General features: G+C 44.9%; 1 protein-coding gene across 1 annotated transcript in view; it reads left to right on the top strand.

Annotated features, from left to right (window-relative positions):
- Positions 1-4,291: 4,291 nt before the first annotated feature.
- The window catches only part of GRIN2D (glutamate ionotropic receptor NMDA type subunit 2D), a 1,598,839-nt gene continuing 1,580,030 nt past the window's right edge, over positions 4,292-23,100 (top strand). Inside the window, exon 1 of the mRNA XM_085616462.1 lies at positions 4,292-4,980. The gene's annotated coding sequence lies outside the window, so the exon portion shown is untranslated. The remainder of the gene's footprint in view (positions 4,981-23,100) is intronic.

Here is a 23,100-nt window from a genome sequence, read left to right as displayed (position 1 = left end):
TACGCCAATCCTGTAAGTGGATCTCAAACTCTTCAGCGGAATCCCCACTCTGAGCCAACTTGAACAATCCTACCTTTTTCCTTTCTCCTTTCTAGAGTCAACCATAAACTTCCACATTTATCCACTCCTATCTTTAAATACTCAAGTAAACTGTTGGATTTGCGTTTGCCATGTCTACCTTTAGATTCATTTACATTTCTTAGATCCATGATATGGCACAATAAATACATATTGATTAAGGGTAAACCCTTTTACTGGAAAGTTTGGTGACAAAAAGGTTTAATTTGGGTGAATCAACTATTCGATAACAATACTGTTATGACATTTTCTCACGCGTGTCTTTTATTTTACTTCCCCTCCTCCTTTCGAAATAAATACTAATTATTGCAAGATGCCTTACTTCTTGCCCTTGCCCAATTCAATCAATCTCCTCCTCCCATTTCTACAAATATTCATCAATTCCGCTCTCTCCTTAATGTAGACCCTAAGGCTTTCACTCTATACTCCTATTTGCAAAGACCCAATATTACTAGAGTTAAATTTAAGGTAGAATTGGCCAGGGAACAGGATTTAGATATAGAGAAGTCAATCTATACATGGAATAACATCTGGCCTAAAATCAGGAAGACTTCTAGAGCAGCAAACACAACGCATAAGCTCTTTTATATATATAATAGGCTTCTTCTCTCCCCCACAACTTTACGTAAAATAAATCCTGACATCTCTGATGCATGCTGGTCTTGTTCCTTAAGACACGCTGATTTGAAACATTTGCTTTTTACTTGTCCTTTCGTTCATGATTATCCTTTCAAGCTTGGTGGTATGCAGTCTGCCATAATCATCGATTAGATACGGCTTATGTACATCCTATTGTTCTTGCAATTAAATGCTCATTGCTGGGGTCCCCTGTCACAAAATGTATTGATGATAATGCGAAATGCTCTTCTACACGCAATCCTATGGAACAAGAAGTTTTAAAACCCCTTTGACATTCCGTACCTTAAAATTATGAATATTTAGGTATGTTTAATCAATCAATCAATCAATCAAGGAATTTGTATCGCGCACTACTCACCCGGAAGGGTCTCAAGGCGCTTGGGGGAGGGGGGTCTGCTACTGCTCGAACAGCCAGGTCTTGAGCTGTTTCCTGAAGGCGAGGTGGTCCTGGGTCAGCCGCAGGTGGACGGGTAGGGAGTTCCATGTCTTAGCCGCCAGGTAGGAGAAGGATCTTCCTCCGGCGGTGGCTCTCTGGATGCGAGGGACGACGGCGAGGGCGAGGTTCGCGGATCGTAGCTGTCGGGTGGGCGTGTAGAAGGTCAGGCGGTCGTTGAGGTACCTTGGGCCCAGGTCGTGGAGGGATTTGTGTGCGTGGGTGAGGAGCCTGAACGTGATCCTCTTGTTGACAGGGAGCCAGTGCAGGTCTCTTAGGTGGCTCGAGATGTGGCTGCGTCGGGGGGCGTCCAGGATGAGACGGGCGGAGGCGTTCTGGATACGCTGAAGTCTTTTCTGAAGCTTGGCTGTTTAACTGTTGTACAATGTTATACTTTTGCATATGCTACCAGACTTTATGCATTACTATGCACCTTCTTTTCCCTCTTTTTAGATATTATATCCACAGTCTTATGCATGTGTGTTACTATGCTACATTGTTTACTTTTTATCCTTGAATGTTCTTTTAATAAACGTATTTTTTGAAACTTAAAAAAAAATCATTGCTTTTAGCCAATGTTTGTTTTTTTCATCGACGAGAACCCAGCAGCTTCCTCAACAACAAAGTTTTTTTTTAAGAAAAACAAGACAAAACAAAACAAGCATTGACAAAGTCAAAAGGAAGCCAGTCAGCGTCGGATCTATTGGGTTTGCCAAAGTTTGTTTCTAATATGCCGAGGTTGGGAGCTTTTACAAAGAGCCATTATTTTCATTGCTGGTAAAGAAGCCATCCAAAACTATTGCTTAGTCAATATATCGATTTCCTAAGCGTGAAAGCTAGAGGTCCTCAAAGTGCTTTGGAAGCAAGCGAAAGGTAATGAGCACGCGTAACATTTCACACTACTAGCCATGGCATGGCTGCCTGGCAGACACGCGGGCCTCAAGCAGCAGGCCTGAGGCAACTAGCCTGATGACAAAGAAATGAGTTCAAAGCAAGACAACAGGGCTGCGTCATAGTCAGTCAAATGTTAGGAGATTCCTGGAAGGGACGGATGGCGGGGAAAGTTAGAGTGATGTCAGGAGCGGCCTGTTATCTGATTGGCTGAATGAGCTCGAGGAGATCCAGACACTTGCCCGGGCATTTCACGACAGACTGCTCCCTCGGTTAGGCCAAGGGGGGCTGGCTGAAAGAGAGATGGCCACATCCCACAGGCAGGATGTTTCCACTGGAAGGCCAGTAGGGCTGTGGCAGAGTCAGGAGATTTCCTGACAGGTGGTGTCTCTGAAAATACTTTAGAGCTGAGCTAATCACAAGTCAAAAGACTTGCAAACAGAGCCGTGCCTCTGAAAGGTTTGCAGGGCTGGGGCCGAGTCTTTCACAAGCCAGGAGTGCGACTTAAAGTCGGGAGATGGGGCGGCTGGGAGCAGTCAGCCGTGTGTCAGAACGTTGTCGCCAGTTCGGTGGCTCTGAAAGCCCGTCATGGATTTGCAGATTCAGACAGAGGCCTCCCAACCCCCGGCTGACATCGTCCAAAGGCTCCTAATACTTTTGAGACATACAAAACACGTCAGCCCGCGGATAAACTCCTCGACTTCCCAGCTTAGCCAATGAGCATATACTATGCCCCATCATCACTCCAGCTCGCGCGGACGGCGCAGGCTGTCTCCGCAGGGCCGAATTCTGCTCGGAAGCCGTTCCCTCGTCTACAGGCATGTCACCCGAGAGAACATCTCACCCGACCGGGGACAGCGTCACCTAAGATGGCGCCAGTGCCACAGAGAGCCAGGCCTGGTGGGAGGCAGTCAGCAACACCCACTCAGTCTGCCAGGCCTGGAGTTCAGGCGAGGACTGAAGGCACTCTTAAGGCACCGCCCACTTGAAACCCGTGATCCCACCTGAGGGCAACATTTACCCGCCCAATGATAGGAGCGGTCCTTTCGCCTCTTGGCCCTGAAACGTACTCTCCACCAGTCACTATCCAGCGCCCTGAGGCTCATGAGATGTATGTAGAAATATATGTAGAAATCCATTGTAGCTCATGTCTGAATTCCTAACCACCTCCCTCTTCGCCATCATTTCCCCATACAGCGCTTACAGTTCAAGTTTGTGTTCCAGCGCTACACAAATTTACCGGAGATTATAGGATACAGTGTTTTTGTACGACTCTCATTCACGCACACAAGTGCGTGCATACACACATAAGTGCACGGACGACGTCAAAAATAGGCATGGTGTTATGCATGCAAACAGGAGTGTAGATGCATACACACTGGGCAGTGTGCAGGGGCAGCAGGCTCCTCACCAGCCTCGAGGCAGAAGCACAAACTGGCCACGACGACGACCACTTGGCGGGTGCGCAGTGAGTACCGACAGAGGTACACACTGCAGCCGTCCCTGGGGTGTCTGGACGTCTCACAGAGTTTCGATCAGACCAGATATTATGCAACAAAATACATAAGCCTCAGGACAACAACTGCAGCGATTCGGACCTGTGACCTGCAGGCTGCACTACTGCACCCAGTTTCCTTGCCATTGGCGCATTAACCAACTGAGCTGTGCTCAACACCTGTTTTCGTGGTCGCTCGCCTCTCCCCCACCTTATCACTGCCCAAAACACGTCCCTCTTCTCCGTAAGCCACCTGCTTCTGTCGTTGCCCCTTAAGACTCCCCAATTTACACTCTCTGGACCCCGTCCACTCCCTGGCTGTGCGCACCGGAGGTCACGCACAGCACAGGGGAGGTGAGGCACCGCCAGCCCTTGGTCGCAGAGGCCGAGTTATCTCTTTAAATTGCTCTCTCCGCCGTCTTCGGAGCTGCTATTGGTTCTGAATGTTAATGGGTCTGTGTCTCTGTCTCTGCCTCACTCTGCCTGTGGTGTGCGCGCGTGTGGTGAGTGTGTGGTGAGTGCGCGGCTCCTGCCTCTCTCCTCCAGCCTGTCTGGGCTGCTAGTGCGTGCATCGGTGTGACGGAACGGGGATAAGGAGGGAAAACAGTTTAGTACATGTGAGGTGGGAGAGAGTGGCGCGAGGGGAAGAGGGAGGGAGGGGAGGAGGGGAGAAGAGGACCGTCAGCTGCAGAAGGGCAACAGCATCCCTGACTTCCCTGGAACCAGGCGCGGGAAGGTCAGGGGGAAAAGAAAGAAAAAAAACAAGAAAAGCGAGATAGTGAGAAGCGCGGACACGGAGGTGAAGGGATGCTTGCGGATGCTGGTCCAAGGATGGGGATGCAGGGATGCAGTGATGCTGACCCGGGTACCAGCTGCTGCAGACCTGCACAGCTCCCCCTCCCCTGACAGCTCCTGGGCTGCTCCGCACCCTCTAGCCTACTCCTTGTTCCTGACAACCAGACACCCTCGTCTCAAGGGTCGGACCGGCGGGGCCGACAAATAGGAGAGCGTTGGACAATCGAAGGAAAATCGAGAAATAAGAAAAAAACGTCTGCATCCGCTGCAGATTAACTTTGAATGCAACATGTGCAACGCGCGCAGTTTACCTTGAAGGGGTAGGAGACAACCTTGGGCGGATGAAGACATAAGAGGGAAGGAATAGTTAAATTAGCGGGGAGGAGAGGACGCCCCAATCTGCAACCCTCCGAACCGGACCCTCTTAGGGATCGAGAAGCCGCCTGTGTATGGGTACAGCATCCCCACGTCCCATCCCGAGCTGCTCTCGAGGAGGCGAAGAACACCTCTTCTCTGCCGTGTTTCAACGAATGATTGTGCACTCTGCGCCCCGGTGCGCACCTCTCTGCGCCACAGGCATGGGGGGCTCGGCCGCGCGGATTTAGCGCCAGTGTCCTCACAGCACAGCCCCCGGGGGGGCCATGAGCAGGTGAGTGGAGTCTATCCTTTGTCCCCGACCTTTGCTCTAACAATGTTTGTGGCCTCTCTGTGTTGAAGTTCTTGCCCCTGGCGGGTGCCCGACGCTTGCGTGTGTCTGCTCGTGCCCCACTGCGCACTCAGCCCTTTCTAGCTTGGGTTTCTGGCGCGTGTCTTTCTACTGCCCCAGGCGCTTCCCAATCATGTTTATGAGGCCCGCGAAGGACTCAGTAAGTTTCCATGAATCCCTACACTATTTTTCCTTTTCGACAGCTGGCCAGGGGCGAGGAGCCTAAACGCCTACTCACTAAACGTGCAAAGAATTCACTATTCTTGTGTGAAGTGATAGCCACTTTCACTTTGGCATAGGAAGGTTGCAGAGCAGTACCCAAACAGTGTTTTACTGACACGTAGCAGGGAATGTGGCAGACAGTGGAGTGTTTTAGAAATGTTTGGTTTTCAGATCACTGTTGCATTTGCCAATCTTTTCTTGGCAGAATTTGGATCTTTGGTACGAAAAAGATACTGAAATTTGAAGGGCCGACGGTGCAGTTTGATCAGTGATACCTTGGTAGTTGTTCTCCAAGTACAGTATGAATCCAGTAATGTATATTTATTGGGATTGTACACTAGGGATTGCTTGTGAATTTCCATCAGTCAACACATCCATCCAGCCATCGGTTATTTTGGAGTTAAGTGTAGCGCAATACAGCGAAGTGAATGACATCGAACCGCTTTCTCTCTCTTACACACTCACACACACACAATCTACGCACTTACACCCTAAATTCTAGGCGCTTAAACACACACACACATCTACACGCTTACACACACACTCACATCTAGGCTCCTACACACAGACACACACACAGACACAGATACACTAACATCTAGGCGCTTCAACACACACCCTAAATTCTAGGCGCTTAAACACACACACACATCTACACGCTTACACACACACTCACATCTAGGCTCTTACACACAGACACACACACAGACACAGATACACTAACATCTAGGCGCTTAAACACACACACTACATTCTAGGCGCTTAAACACACACATATCTACACGCTTACACACACACTCACACCTAGGCTCTTACACACAGACACACACACACAGGCACACTAACATCTAGGCGCTTAAATACACACACACTAAATTCTAGGCGCTTAACCACACACATCTACACGCTTACACACATACGTACACATAGGCTCTTACACACAGACACACTAACATCTAGGCGCTTAAACACACACACACACACACTACATTCTTGGCGCTTAAACACACACACATCTACACGCTTACACACACAGTCACACCTAGGCGCTTACACACAGACACACACATCCACCTCCTCCTTCACCCCCTCCTCCCCCTGGGTGGATTTTGGTCTCCTGTACTTCTTTTCCCTGGAATAAGATGCTCCCTTTCCAAGAGCATTCTGGGTGCATGTGGATCACCAGTCCATATATACAGTCTCACTGGTCCGCACGTGCCCCTATTATTCGAGAATGTGTCATTTCTAAGTGCGGTCGGTAGCGTGCCGTCTGCCTGCCCGGACTGCCCGTGCCAGTGTGCGAGGAAGGACGTCATCAGCGGTCCTTATAACTGAACGTGACGACGGGACGCTGCGAGCAGCCCCTCTGATACGCCGATCTGTGTATATGGCAGAGAGAATTTAGCGTCACTCAACCATTCCGGCGTAAACACGATCTACTCTGAGGACACTCGTGCATTATGGGCCCGTCCCCGTGGTGCAGAGACGGCTCAATGTCATTCGGTCTGCCAGCAGCTGGCAGCAGTCTGTACACTGTGCGGGTCTGTATACGGCAATCTTGGCCGGGATTCGCTCCGTGCGTGCGCGCGTGACAGGCCTGGCGCTGCATGGTGCATACAAATCAGGGTCTCACAACCCGACAGTACTTGGCAGGGGTCTGTATAACGTGTCGATCTGTGCGTGGCAGACGTAGTGAAGCATCCTTCAGCCAGGCTGCGTTAGACACGACTCATTCTGTAAGGGCAGCGAGTGCCTCAGACCTCGCTCTACAATGCAGAGGCTGATGAGCATTTGGCAGCAGTTTGCATGAAATGCAGGGCTGGTCAACATTCCGCCTGTAAGTAAACGGTGTGTAAGACATAAGAGTCACTGTAGTTTGCTGGTCTGTGTGTGACTGAATTGGCCAATAGTCCTTCAGTGAGTAAACACTGTGTAGGACATTATTGCCACTACAGGCGTTTATAATGTGCTGGCTTGTATATGACTCAATTGTTCAATAGTCTTTATATAAGTACACGTCATGTATGACAGACCGATCAGTAGATGCAGGGCCACTGGAATTATGTGGCAGGGAAGGACTTAATTATGCAACAGGGTTGACTAAATTATGTGATCAGAAAAGGCAAATTATGTGGCATAATGTGGCACATATTGTCATAGCATTAATTTTTGATTGTTCAATTTTCGAGGTTTGACTTGGCAGCGCAGCTGTCGCCAGACAATGATGTGAGCATCACTACAGAAGAGCTTTGACTCCGCCCACATGTTGTGAGTCAGGAGAACATGTTGTGATTGGGCAGAAGTTGTGTGCGTCCACCCAAAAAAATATTTGTCCTCCACACAGCTATGATCAATTTATCTATTTATTCAGCTGCTTGAACTTTCAGGGGCACACACCTGACATTGCAATGGTATTAAAGTGTCTAAGATAACTAGAAACATTTCAGTGTTTTTTCTCTGGCAGCAATACAGATGGGATGGGGCAGACTTTAACCTGCATGCATTCTGAGGCCTGGCCTGACAGCGCAATGGTCACCTGACCTTTTAAACTGCAACTACAGTATTCAACAGCTCTTTTCTTCCATACAAATAGATACAAAAAGATATCCATTCCCATGCTATCTACTTGTAATGCTTCACATTAGCACAAAACATTCCTTTAAAGCCAGACTTGTTGGCATTGCCAATGCTTGTTATACAAGTTAGCACCATCTGGACAAAGGGTTCACTCCATTCGAACCAGTTTAACATGCAAACACAGCAATAAGCAACATAAATGGGGCCAGTCAGTCTTTGCATAGGGCTTTCCATTGATTGTCAACACATGACCCCACATTTTTACTAACTTTTGATTCATTTGAAATAGAAACAAATATTTTGTTGTTGTTAAAATCTTAAATTTATGTAGCAGATGATGGATTATGTGGGAAATGCAGCACATTCATAATGATATGGAAAATGTTGCACCATAAATTGATTAAAGCGTTGCTCTGTACATTGATGAGTTAGTCAATAGTTCTGTGAGTACACAATGTGTATGACAGAACAGTCACTATATGTCTGTCTAATGTGTGGGCCTACTTATCTCTGAATTAGTCACTTGTCTATCTATGAGTACACTTTGTGTATGGCAGAACATTCACTATATGTCTGTATAATGCGTAGGTATGTATATTGGTGAATTAGTCAACAGTCCTTCTATGAGTACACAGTGTGTATGGCAGAACAATTACTATATGTCTGTATAAAGCACAGTGTATAGATTGAATCAGTCAATAGACCTTCAGAGAAGGTAGAACCGTCTCTATATGCAGGGCCACTTGAGTTATGCAGCAGGGGATGGCCAAATTGTGTGGTAGGGTTGAATAAATTATGTGGCAACAAGAGCCATATTATGCGGCACAATGCAGCACTTTTTGTGATAGTATTTTCAAAGGGCCTTTCATGGCATGGCAACATGCGTTGCTGTGTTTTCAGTAACTATTGAACAGTTTGAGCTAGAAACTTCTTTTTCTCTTAAAATCTGCAGATTATGCTGCAGATTATGGATTATCTCGCAAATCTATAACTATGCGAAAATCACAGCGGCTGCACAATTGCATAATTCCAGTGGACCTGACTATTTGTCTGAATAATGTCCTGATTTATATACAACTGGATTAGTCAATAATCTTTCAGTGAGTGAACAATGACTATGACAGAACCGTCACCATATGTCTGTATAATGTGCGGTTAAACAATGGAGAATAAGTCAATAGTCCTTCAGTAACTGCACAGTGCGTATGACACAACAGCCACTATATGTCTGTATAATGTACTGGCCTGTACATTGGTGAATAGCCGTTATGCAAGCTCACAAGGTGTATGACAGTACAGTCACTACAAGCATGTATGATGTGCTGCCTGGTACATTGGTGAATTAGTTAACAGTCCTTCAATGAGTGAACAGTCACTAAATACCCGTATAATGAGCCGGTGTGTCCACTGGTGAATAGTCCTTCTGTGAGTGCACAGTGTGTATGACATAGCAGTCAGTATATGTCCCTATAATATGCCGGTGTGTACACTGGCAAATATCCTTTTGTGAGTGCACTGTGACACAACAGACACTATACGTCTGTAAAATGTGCTGTTCTGTACATTGGTGAATAGTGCCTCTGCGAGGGCACAGAATGTATGACACAACAGTTACTATATGTCTGTATCATGCACTGGTGAGTACATTGGTGAATTAGTCTAGAGCCATGTGTGTGCAAAGTACGTATGACAGAGCAGTCACTACATGCCTACATAATGTGCAGGTATACATGGGTGGATTAGTCTACCGTCCGGTGAGTGCACAGTGTATATGACACAACAGTCACTACATTTCTGTATCATGTGCTGGTGTGTACATTGGTGAATTCGTCTACAGTCCTTCTGTGAGTGAATAGTGTATATGAGACAACAGTCACTACATGTCTGTATAATGTGCAGGTCTGTGTAACTGTGAATTAGTGTACAGTACTTCTGTAAGTGCACAGTGTGTATGACAAACCAATCTGTATCATGTGCTGATGTGTACATTGGTGAATTCGTCTACAGTCCTTCTGTGAGTGCACAGTGTGTATGACAAACCAGCCTGTATATGTCTGTATCACGTGCAGGTGTGTACATTGGTGAATTCGTCTACAGTCCTTCTGTGAGTGCACAGTGTGTATGACATAAAAGTCACTATATGTCTGCATAATGTGTAGGTGTGCATGGGTGGATTAGTTTACTGTCCTTTGTGAGTGCACAGTGTATATAACACAACAGTCACTACATGTCTGTATAATGTGCAGATCTGTGTACCAGTGAATTAGTGTACAGTCCTTCTGTAAGTGCACAGTGGGTATGACAAACCAGCCTGTATATGTCTGTATCATGTGCAGGTGTGTACATTGGTGAATTAGTCTACAGTCCTTCTGTGAGTGCACAGTGTGTATGACAAAACAGTCCTTATATGTCTGTATAAAGTGTAGGTCTGTGTACTGGTGAATAAGTCTACAGTCCTTCTGTAAGTGCACAGTGTGTATGACAGAACATTCACTCTATGGCTGTCTAATGTGCTGGTTGGTACATTGGTGACTTTGTCTACAGTCCTTCTGTGAGTGCACAGTGTGTATGACAGAGCAGTCACTAAATGTCTGTGTATTGTGTAGGCCTGAACATTGGTGAATTCGTCTATAGTCCTTCTGTGAGTGCACAGTGTGTATAACAGCACAGTCACTATATGCCTGTAGAATGTACAGATGTGTACATTGGTGAATTAGCCTACAGTCCTACTGTGAGTGTACAATGTATAAGACAGAGCAGTCACTATATGCCTGTATAATGTGCAGGTGTGTACATTGGTGAATAAGTCTACAGTCCTTCTGTGAGCGCACCAGTGTGTATGACAGAACAGTCACTAAATGTCTGTATAATGTGCAGATCTGTGTACCAGTGAATTCGTGTACAGTCCTTCTGTAAGTGCACAGTGTGTATGACAAACCAGCCTGTATATGTCTGTATCATGTGCAGGTGTGTACATTGGTGAATTCGTCTACAGTCCTTCTGTGAGGGCACAGTGTGTATGACAGAAAAGTCACTATATGTCTGCATAATGTGTAGGTGTACGTGGGTGGATTAGTTTACTGTCCTTCTGTGAGTGCACAGTTTATATGACAGAACAGTCACTATGTCTGTATAATGTGCAGGTCTGTGTACCGGTGAATTAGTGTACAGTCCTTCTGTGAGTACACAGTGTGTATGACAAACCAGTGACTATGTGTCTGTATACTGTGCAGGTGTGTACCATGGTGAATTAATCAACAGTATTCCTGCGAGTGCATAGTGTGTAAGACAGAACATCCCTTCGATGTCTGTATAATGTGCAGGTCTGTACATTGGTGAATTAGTCTAAATTCCTTTTGTGAGTGCACAGTGTGCATGACAGAGTAGTCACTACATGTCTGTGTAATGTGCAGGTCTGTACATTGGTGAATCCTTCTATGAGTGTACAGTGTGTATGACAGAACAGTCACTATATCTGTATCATGTGCTTGTTGGTACATTGGTGAATTAGTCTACAGTCCTTCTGTGAGCGCACAGTGTGTATGACAAAACAGTCCTTATATGTCTGTATAAATTGTAGGTCTGTGTACTGGTGAATTAGTCTACAGTCCTTCTGTAAGTGCATAGTGTGTATGACAGAACATTCACTCTATGTCTGTATAATGTGCTGGTTGGTACATTGGTGACTTTATCTACAGTCCTTCTGTGAGTGCACAGTGTGTATGACAGAACAGTCACTAAATGTCTGTGTATTGTGTAGGCCTGAACATTGGTGAATTTGTCTACAGTCCTTCTGTGAGTGCACAGTGTGTATAACAGAACAGTCACCATATGCCTGTAGAATATACAGGTGTGTACATTGGTGAATTAGCCTACAGTCCTACTGTGAGTATACAATGTATAAGACAGAGCAGTCACTATATGCCTGTATAATGTGCAGGTGTGTACATTGGTGAATAAGTCTACAGTCCTTCTGTGAGTGCACCAGTGGGTATGATAGAACAATCACTAAATGTCTGTGTATTGTGTAGGCATGAACATTGGTGAATTTGTCTACAGTCAGTGTGTATGACATAACAGTCACTCTATGTCTGTTTAATGTGCTGTTTGGTACATTAGTGAAATCGTCTACAGTCCTTCTGTGAGTGCACATTGTGTATGACAGAACAGCACTCTATGTCTGTATAAAGTGCAGGTCTGTGTACTGGTGAATTCGTCTACAGTCCTTCTCTGAGTGCACAATGTGTATAACAGAACAGTCACTACATGCCTTCATAATGTGCAGGTGTGTACATTGGTGAATTTGTCTACAGTCCTTCTGTAAGTGCACAATGTGTATGACAGAACAGTGACTCTATGTCTGTATAATGTGCTGATTGGTACATTAGTGAATTCGTCTACAGTCCTTCTGTGAGTGCACATTGTGTATGACAGAACAGCACTCTATGTCTGTATACAGTGCAGGTCTGTGTACTGGTGAATTCGTCTACAGTCCTTCTCTGAGTGCACAATGTGTATAACAGAACAGTGACTACATGCCTTCATAATGTGCAGGTGTGTACATTGGTGAATTTGTCTACAGTCCTTCTGTAAGTGCACAATGTGTATGACAGAACAGTCACTCTATGTCTGTATAATGTGCTGGTTGGTACATTAGTGAATTCGTCTACAGTCCTTCTGTGAGTGCACATTGTGTATGACAGAACAGCACTCTATGTCTGTATAAAGTGCAGGTCTGTGTACTGGTGAATTCGTCTACAGTCCTTTTCTGAGTGCACAATGTGTATAACAGAACAGTCACTACATGCCTTCATAATGTGCAGGTGTGTACATTGGTGAATTTGTCTACAGTCCTTCTGTAAGTGCACAATGTGTATGACAGAACAGTCACTCTATGTCTGTATAATGTGCTGGTTGGTACATTAGTGAATTCGTCTACAGTCCTTCTGTGAGTGCACATTGTGTATGACAGAACAGCACTCTATGTCTGTATAAAGTGCAGGTCTGTGTACTGGTGAATTCGTCTACAGTCCTTTTCTGAGTGCACAATGTGTATAACAGAACAGTCACTACATGCCTTCATAATGTGCAGGTGTGTACATTGGTGAATTTGTCTACAGTCCTTCTGTAAGTGCACAATGTGTATGACAGAACAGTCACTCTATGTCTGTATAATGTGCTGGCTGCTACATTAGTGAATTCGTCTACAGTCCTTCTGTGAGTGCACATTGTGTATGACAGAACAGTCACTATATGTCTGTATAAAGTGCAGGTCTGTGTACTGGTGAATTTGTCTACAGTTCTTCTGTGAGTGCACAGCGTGTATGTCAGAACAGTCACTCAATGTCTGTATAATGTGCTGGTTGGTACATTGGTGAATTCGTCTGCAGTCCTTCTGTAAGTGCACATTGTGTATGACAGAAGCACAGCGTGTATGTCAGAACAGTCACTCAATGTCTGTATAATGTGCTGGTTGGTACATTGGTGAATTCGTCTGCAGTCCTTCTGTAAGTGCACATTGTGTATGACAGAAGCACAGCGTGCATGACAGAACAGTCACTCAATGTCTGTATAATGTGCTGGTTGGTACATTGGTGAATTCGTCTGCAGTCCTTCTGTGAGTGCACAGTGGGTATGGCGGAACAGTCACAGTGTGGCACAGATAGCCCAGTGTCATTCAGCCTGGAAGTAAGCAGAGGTCTGTGGCAGGTCTGCACAGGGATGGCTGAAGCACACTTCTGTTTGTGAGTTGGTTGTCAATAAGCGGTCTGAAGGTACCGAGGCTTACAGACCCGGGCTCCAGTCAGGTTCCTGCCGGGACAAGCAGCTTTGTAGCTGACACCCCCACCTGTACGTGAGACAGCAGGCCCTACCCATCCTCGGATTCTCAAGGACGATACCCTGCCTAGGTGAGAGATGGGCTGGGTGTTTACTCTGTCGAGTCGGATTGTACATCAATCTATGCAGGTCCGTAGTGGCCCCCACCGGCCCATAGTACGTATTTTCTACTTCGTGCTGGTGTTTTGTTGTATATCTACTGTCGGTACTCGGGAATGTCCTCAGTGGCCAGTGGATACTTACACCAGGGGCGGCTCTAGGCTCATGGTGGCCCTGTGCAGGGAGCGTAGGTAGGGGGCCCCGCCCGGAGGCCGCCAAATCTCTGCCATGGGCCGCCACGAATATGTATTGTATCCGATTCCTCGTGGCGGCCCCTGGGGTTTGGCGGCCCTGTGCAGGTGCACAGCTTGCACATGCCTAAAGCCGCCCCTGCTTACACTAACACGGCAGTGTGTAGTAGTTCTCCTAGCTTGCCCAGCCACAATCAGTATCTATCAGTCAGTCTGTACACGGCAGTGGTTTTCCATTCCTAATTTGGTCGTTAATCTGGTAAAAGTATATATAATGTAGATGGACTATATGTGACAGTAGAATGCACATGAGGCACGTAATAGCTATGTATACAAAGTGGGGGTTAGTTCTGAAACCCTTGCATCACTTTTGCACCACGTAATGTGGTACATGCATGACGCAAGGCTCTGAATCAGATTGATGAAGCCACGCAAAGCCACCCCAACAAGTACCAAGGATCTGCAATCGAGAATGTCTCCGGTTTTATTAGCTGGTCACTCGCATAAGCCCGCTCTGTACAGCAGTACCCATACTAGTTTTTCTCATGTTCATTCATTAGAATTGTCCGATATGGGGACATCTATAGTATTTCTGGATAAGGGAGCAGATAACATCTTGAACTCAGTCGAGAAGGTACGGGGGGTACCTTAGAGATTTTTTATGCACTGGATAGAATCCTATCATCAATTTTATCTTTGTTAGAAAAAGTACGGTAAATTTGGATCATATATTGGAAGTTCTCTCTCCTATTTTAATGAGAATCCAAGAACTTAATCAAGTTATTCATGCAACAAATAAGTTAGCAAAGGTCCCTGATATAGATTGCAGCTCATGTCAGACATGTAACGGGGTGTTTAAGAGGGGAATTAAGATAGAGGAGCAGGAATTTAAGGAGGCTTATATACGTGTACCACCCAGAGGTAGTCCCCTGGTGAGTTCATCCCCAGTTAAACAACATAGAGAGAGTTCCCGGCCTACTAGTCAAGGGGGAAATTTAAATTTAAAAGTATCCACGGTTACGTCCCCATTACGGGTAAACCCTAGTTTTAAAAAAAGTATCTCAAACAACTCACGCATGACAGGTCCCTTGATTAAATCACAGTTTACTGAACAGACTGCTAATACTTTAGTCACTGTATCCTTAGGGGAGGTCGTCCCACCGAAAGAAAGTAATACCCGTCATAGTCGGGGGGGGAAAGAAGAAGAACAGGATTCGACGTATCCCAAAACGGAAACAGAAAAAACTGCGGTTCTCATCCGTAATTGAGAAGTTAAATAGTACAAAATCACCATCAAGTAGGAAGGTTCCTGGGCCCTTGGGGCAATCTATATTGAATGTTGGTCATAATGCAGGGATAGATAACGGTAATCAGCCGACCTGCTCGAACTCGGAGCTGATTAGGCTGCGGAGACAAGAGGGTCAGGAAGAAAGAGGGACTCCTAAAGTCAACATGGGTTACATTAAAAATCAGAGTTTTCCCCGCAACACTACTTTAGCTAATTATGAAACAAGTAGAGACCCTATACCAGGAAATGTATTGATAAATTCATATGTCTCTGTATTAGAGCAGGGTTTAGTTAGCGGAGGTGCCCCTCTTCCTCCTTGTGGACCGGGTACTTTCCCAGTACGGTTTGATCCCGGCCAGGGGAGAGTTGGGGAGGGGGACTTAATCACAGTTTGTCGCAGTAAGAGGGTTAGGTCAGAGAGGGGATCGGTCTTGGGGCCGATTGGTAAAAGGCCCATAGGGCATATAGGGCAGGGTGTTGGGTAGGTGAACAGGACTTTGCTCTTTGTTTCCCTGTTCGACACTGATTCAATGTTACTGAATAGAAGTATTGCTCTTCAGTTGCTATCAGGAATAGAGGGCTTGCGACTTGTAACAAGTAAAGACCTAGAGTGGGTCTATTTAGACATGAGGAGTGCCCCTCCAAGCACATTCACGTCAGGGGTAGTTTCAATGTTAGTATTAGCTAATGTAGATTTCTTTAGGAAGAGAGGAATAGACATGCTCTCTCGTGTGAACCCTTGTCCAGTTCCGTCTGAAAGTTCAGGAAAGACCCACCAGGTGCCAGGTAGCGGGTTCTCCTCTCCCATGGGCGTTATAATCTCTATAAAGACATTCGGAATAACAGTAGGGAGAAATTTAGAAAATAGAGAAATTAACATTATAGGTCCCCAAGTTCAAAGGCCCTGTAGTCCCACTGTGGAGGATGAGATGGCCCAGCGGAGCTGGTTGGTCGGAACCCTGAATGGCTAAAAAGAAACAACAAAAATGCCCTTGTTGCGGGGTTAGCCAATTGGGAAGAATTCTGTCCTGGAATTTAGTGGGGTGGGAAAAACTAATTGTAAGCTTAAATCGTTTTTAGAATATGACCCTAAAATAATTTGCCTCCAGGAAACCTGGAAGGATAAGGATTTTCAGTTTGAGAATTTTTATGTATATTGTTGTGTAGAAAAATCTTCTGTAAGAGGGCATGCTAGTGGTGGTTTAGCTATTTTACTTAGCTGTACCATGAGATGGGATCCTGTGATTTTCATTCATCCCTCAAAGTGTTGTATGGGAGTGAAGTTGAGGATGGGTGAAGATAAATCAGGACAAGCTGTTTTTCTTTTCCTGGTAAACGTGTATATTCCCCCAGGGAGAGCATCCAACTCACTGGTTGATTCAATCTGTACTTATGTGCAAAGGAGAAGTAGCACTGAAGAATTCTCGCGGATTATGATGGTGGGTGATTTTAATGCCAAATTATCCAATGGTGCAGTCATGTCTTTTTCAAACCTTGAATTGGAGGAAGTATGGTTCATTCCAGATTCTTTACTGCCCGATCATTTAAGATCAGATAAACAAGGCCTGTTACTTTTGCATAATCTGAGAATGTTAGACCTAGTAATGTTAAATGGCAGATTTCCAGAGGATTCCTCAGCCTCCTATACTTACCGGGGCCCATATGGTCACTCATTAATTGATTACATGCTGGTATCTTACCAACTGTTTGGTGCATGTACACAATTCAAGGTATTTCCAACAAGTATGAGTGATCATAGATTTCTGGCTGTTAATGTTGATATAGAAATCGAGAAGCCTGAACTCTGGAATCATAGGGACGAAAAGGTTTTATATAATCACAGTAATGGGCGCACTTGTTGGTCAAATAATTTTCTCCCAAGTTTTAAGAGAGTGTTTGAAAATATTGCCTTTACTTGTACTCAAGAAACCCATATTCACAGGTTTGAGAGAATCCTGGCTGCAATTATATCTTTTGGAAGAAAAAAGCAAGTTCATAGTTCTGCACACCACTGATTATACAAGAGGAAATCAAAAAATTGAACTGGGAAATTAATGCTTTAATTAGAGAACAATATCGGGTGTCTACGATACCAAGGCAAAGGGAAATTAACAGACTAAAACAGGTACAGAAAAGGAAAATGGTATCGGAACGTAGAAGGGTCGAAGTCTCAAATTGGGTTCAACTTCAAGAGGTTGCTCAAACCGTTGACACTAGGAAATATTGGGCGCTGATAGCAAAATTTTGCGATGGGAGAGAGAAGTCAAAACTAATTTTAATTCCAGATGCAGAATGGTCTACGTATATTTCCAAGCTGTATGCTTTAAATCCTGCAGTTGGATGGAATCAAGATGTTGGCTCTGCCCCGTCCGTGGATAGCGAATATGGAGCACCTTCGTGCCTTCAAATAGAGGGCTATATTAAAGGGGCAAGATACTCTAGTGCGATGGGCCCAGATGATGTACCAATAGCCATAATAAAACAGGATGGCGAAGCATGGGCAACATTTTTACATCCACTGTTTGTCCCTTGTTATACCCATGGCGACATCTCATATTCCTGGAAGGGAAGTATAATTTTTCCACTTTACAAAAAGGGTCCAAAAAATACCCCTGCCAGTTTTAGACAGATCTCTCTCCTGGATGCGACTGGCAAATTATTTGCAAAGAGCATTCTTACCCATCTGCAAGATTGGGCATTTAGAAACGATCTCATTCCCGTAGAACAAACAGGATTTCGCAAAAACAGTGGTACTTCTGATAATATCACCGCCTTGCAAACTTTAACCGAAAAATATCCAGTGAACCGGGGAATGCCGTTATATACGTCTTTTATAGATTTTTCTACGGCATTTGATCGGGTAGATCAGGGGACGTTGTAGAGAAAACTGGTCACCATGGGGATACCAGGTAATTTATTACGATTGGTTATTGCACTGCACTCCTCTACTTGCACGCAGGTTTTATTGGGTGGAACACAGGGTCTTTCAAGAAAAACAAAAACTAATAACAGGATGAAGCAAGGGTGCCTTTTGGCCCCTCTTCTTTTTTCTATTTACATTAATGATTTGCCAAGAAGAGTGGGGTTCAGCAAAGGGGATTCACCTAAATTAGGAAATTTAAAGTTGAGCTGCCTGCTATATGCAGATGATGCCATATTAATGGATTTAACTCCAATTGGACTTCAAAGACGCCTTGCTGAGTTGATTAGGTACACAGAAGAATACTATTTAAAAATAAACATTTTATAGAGTAAAGGTATGATTTTTAGTTTCCAGGGATGTAAAGTCAAAAAAAACTTGCATTGGTTCTTGGGAAATGAGAAAATGGAAAAATCTTTACAAATAGGTGTTCCGGTAGCAATCATATGGATCATTGTAAAGGCAAAGCAATCTCACAGGCCTTTTCAATTAATCAATTGTAGACACACTGCGGGAAAAGACACATCACACATATTTTATCAGTCTATAAAATAAAGATACCACCAGCATTGAGCTATGTCTGTGAACAATGGATTTACAAGAGTGGGATAAATTTGAGAAAGTGGAGGGACGGATATGGCGCCAAATATGTAATTTGAATTGCGCTGCTCCTATTGCAGCGATTAGGCTTGAATTCGGGTTACTCTCCACTTAAGTGCTATCTATGGCTGCGTGCTTAAGATGGAGCAATGCACTGGTAAACATCTCCGAGAATATGTTACGGGTAGCACTATGTGAGGACATCTTTGTCAGCATGAAAGAAAAGAGTGCTCTTTTTAGGAATTATTTAAAAGCAATGACAATGTTCGGCTTAGATATGGATAGTGCGGCGGCACTCTGTAAATGTGCTTTGAAAATCAGAATTAAAAAAACAATCTACGGGGTTTCTCACGAAAGAGATACTAAAATGTGCGCAGAGAATAGTAAAAATGATTGTATTGTGGGGAGTAGCATTTACAAAAACCCCAACCATACGTTTTATGGAATCTTAAACATGGAGTACGTAGAGTTATTCAGTTGCTTAGACTGAATTTACTCCCTCTAAGAATCGTAACAGGAGCTTGGGAGGGCATTGCTAGACAGGAAAGACTTTGTCATTTATGTAATTCATGAATACAAGACTTAAATCATGTCCTATTTGTTTGCCACACACTACAACCAGTACGTCGCAGATACCTAAGGATTTGTTTTTAAAGTATAATATCACCACAGTAGAAGAGGCCCGTAACTGTCTGCTGGCACCTCCTGCTGGCACCTCCATCTGAACTAGTTTGTTTAAAAATGTTTTGCTTTTTGGAACAATTTTTAAATATATACTAGATTGTATTGATTGATTACTACGTATGTTTCTGAGCACTTGCACTTTTCAAACCTTTTTTGCTGCTAGCTATCGAGCACTGTATGCTGAACATTTTTCTGTGAGGTTTGAAATATTCTTGCACTGTTATTTATCTTGTACAGTATTATGAATTGACAAATTCTCACTTTTCACTACATGGTTATGCTGCTGGTTATCTTGTACTGTATTGTGAATTGACAAATTGCCGCACTTTATTATATAGTTTTAATTTTAAAAAGTTTTTATGATAGTATAGATTGTAATCTTCGTAAAAGTCTCCTAAATACCTATCGATGGCAATCTGATTTATTATGGATCAATCCTCTTGACACTTGAAAATGTATTGAATCATTCCCATAAATACGTTTTTCCTTGTTTTTATATGATATGAATATGATGAATTTAGCACTTCACTGTCTCTCTTTTTATGGAGTGTAATGTTGATTTTTGAATGTATCTTTTTCTTTTATGTGGAACTCTTCGGAGTCCCAAATCATAATAAATAAAACTGTAAACTGAGAGGCCTCGTACATCTTGAGTAAGACGCAGCGCAAACCGCTGCGTCGCCTTACTCTGCACTTGGAAGGCATTCCATGGCCGTTGCTGTGGGTGTTTCCACACAACAGCCATGTATTTTGATGCTGCCCCAGATTTACAAAATCATGTAAACCCGGAGAAGTTGCAAATCCTCACGCTCCCTGAGGTGAGGCGTAACAAGGAGAAATATTTTAATTTCTCCTCGTTTTTAGCTCTTTCTATGTGTGCTGAACAATGCAACACACATAGAAAGAGGAAAATGCCTCTTAGGATTCTTTCTGTGTGGGAAGGAGCCCTTTTCTGCATAAAAAGAATCCTGCATGCAACGCAGGCACCCTGACACCATGGTGCAAGGGTGCCTACGTTGGTACTAGGCTGCCGAAATGGCGCCAGTACAGGGAGAAAGGACGGAAATGCACTGTATTGGATAAATACAGTGCATTCCTGCCCTTTCACTCTGGCGAAGGGCAGCGCAGCAAGGTGCCTTGCTGCACTGCCCTATGCCAAAATCCAGCTGCCGTCCGTGCAGGTAACAGCGGTGGGGCCAGATTGGGGGGGGGGGATTTCGAGGGACGATGACAAGGGGAAATTCATTATTTATTTAATTTTCCCTCTGCATCGTCCCTCGAAATCCCTCCCCCACCCGGCCCCACCGCTGTTACCTGCACGGAACGCGACTGCCAAAATCCCATAAATGAGGGCTAAAGTGTTATTTATATTTCTAGTTGGTTCACTGTGTCAGGCAGAGAGTAGCAGTGGGCGGCCTGTACATGGAGGAATACCTAAGGCAGAGTTCAGTCTGCCATCTGACTAGAGCCAGTCTATACAATGCGCATGGGCTCTGTGTGCAGTGATGCTTTACTCTGTGTATAGTCCAGGAGCTGGACGGCGGTGCTGTACGTAAGGCCCATGGTCAGTGTAGAGTAGAGTTCTCCAGTTCCAGTCCTGGAGGGCCGGAACCATGACAGCTTTATACCATATCCACATATAGATAAATGTAGTTTTCTTTAAATGTTTAATCTGGCATGGATCTGGCCCTGCAGGACCGACATTGGAGAGCAATGGTACTCAGACTGGAGGGGGATTGGCAGTGCTGTTGCATAGGCTGTTGTGTCATCAGTTTGTATTCCTTCTGGCAACAGTGTGGCAGGGTCAGCTCCTGCATGTCTATTGCTTTCAGATGTCAGATACCTTATGAGCTGGAGAGCAACAGTCAGCATCAACCAGCTATAAAGGGTGCAATCCAAGAAGGCCTACAGAGGAATACTGCAGCAGTTTCCTGGTCATGTCAGGGATATATTGGTAAGGTTCAGTCTTAGGTGAGGCGAGAGAGCAATAGTTTGTAACAACTGGTCAATACATGACGCTGATATTACAGGCAGGAGTCCATCTGGGGCTGTATTACACATTATCATTGTTTGCGCCCTATTATGGTGAATGCGCTGCCCTCAGGATAGCCGCGAACTTGCGCTGCCCTGAGGGCAGTGCATTCTTGTGAAAACACGGAGCAGCTGCTGCGTGTTTTCACTGTGCAGGCGGCAGCTGCCTGCACTTTCAAAGTGGATTAGAGATCCCCTTGCAGGCTGCACATGTCTGCAAGGGGAACCCATTTACCCTGTATAGAGGGATGCTCTCAGGGGGTGCACTGACATTGCACCACCTTTTAAATGGCGCACTGTCAGTGCGCCTCCTGCGGTCTTGTTTGATTCTGCGCCCCTGTCTGTAATATGGCGCGGGTGCAGAGTCAAAGGAATTCCCTCATTTGCATAGGGCAAGCCCCTATGCAAATGAGGAAACACCTTCTGAAGGTAGCGCTGGTGCATTAAGTGCAACAGCACTATCGGTATTATAGAAAGGACCGCACAAATGTCTGCACCCCCTTCTATAATACCTCAGGGGCGCACAAAGCGGGCGCAAACACCTATTGCATCCCCAGGGCACCTTCTGCAAAACGCCCCCTGGAAGCTGGGTGATATGGGAGTATATGGCGAAGACAAAACGTATGGCACTCCTACGTCTGCAGTGTAGGAGTCAGACAGCAGCATCATAAGGGTCCCGGATTTAGTCTAGGAAGAGAATGGCAGTAATCTCTATGTTTGTGCCTATGTGTCTGGATGACACTGACATTACAGGCAGGAGTCAGTCTAGAAGCTGCTCAGCATCAGTGCGGATGGCACTCATGTCTGCAGCGTAGGAGTCAGAAAGCACCAGTGCATCTGATGCGTCTAGTCATTAGAAGGGCAGTCTAGAAACAGAGTGGCGGTGATCCCTACGTTGGAGACAGTATTTCCTCATGGCACTGATGTTTTATTTAGAATACAGCCTAGAATATGGACACAATGATTCCGTATATCACAATCTCCCTGTTTATAAGGCACTGATGTACTAGGTGTCGGACAGCAGAAGTCTATACGATGAGGTCCATCTCTATATGTGTCTATGACGTTTCAGCAGGATTCTGTTTCAGAGCCTGACAGCAAATTGGTGCAGAAACCACTGTGCTCAGGGCATCAGAAGCAAGCTTTCAATTTTATGATGATGTTGATAAATCTACCTTTATGGAAGCCATCCTCGTTCTGGAGTGTTCTGAAGATCCGGATGGCCAGAGCTAGGGATCTTGCTTCACGTATGTCTCCATATAGGTGTGGATTTTTCAGAACTGACTCAAGACCGTGTCCTAGAGGTACGTAACAGTAGACTTCTCATGCTATTCCAATGAATATGTTTCTTATAGAGATGCTCCAACAGGCAGAACTGAAGAAATTCTAGTAAGGGAAATCTGTATTTTCGCTATTTTCTAAAGGATACAGAAAAACTGGTGACATTTGAAGAAGATCCCAATAAAACAGCAGTTTACCTCCTGTGTGTATTGTGTAGCTTTATGATGGCATGACTGATAGCAGCAATAGCTTCTAAATCTGAATGGCGATATGATCTGGCAGGGCATGTTGGCTGTGGCATTGGGTTCTCTATGTGTGACAGAATTCCTGTA

Source organism: Triturus cristatus, chromosome 7, assembly GCF_964204655.1.
Source record: "Triturus cristatus chromosome 7, aTriCri1.1, whole genome shotgun sequence".
Taxonomy (NCBI): Eukaryota; Metazoa; Chordata; class Amphibia; order Caudata; family Salamandridae; genus Triturus; species Triturus cristatus.
Note: the sequence above shows the minus strand (reverse complement) of the source record. Positions and strands in the feature narration are given on the sequence as shown.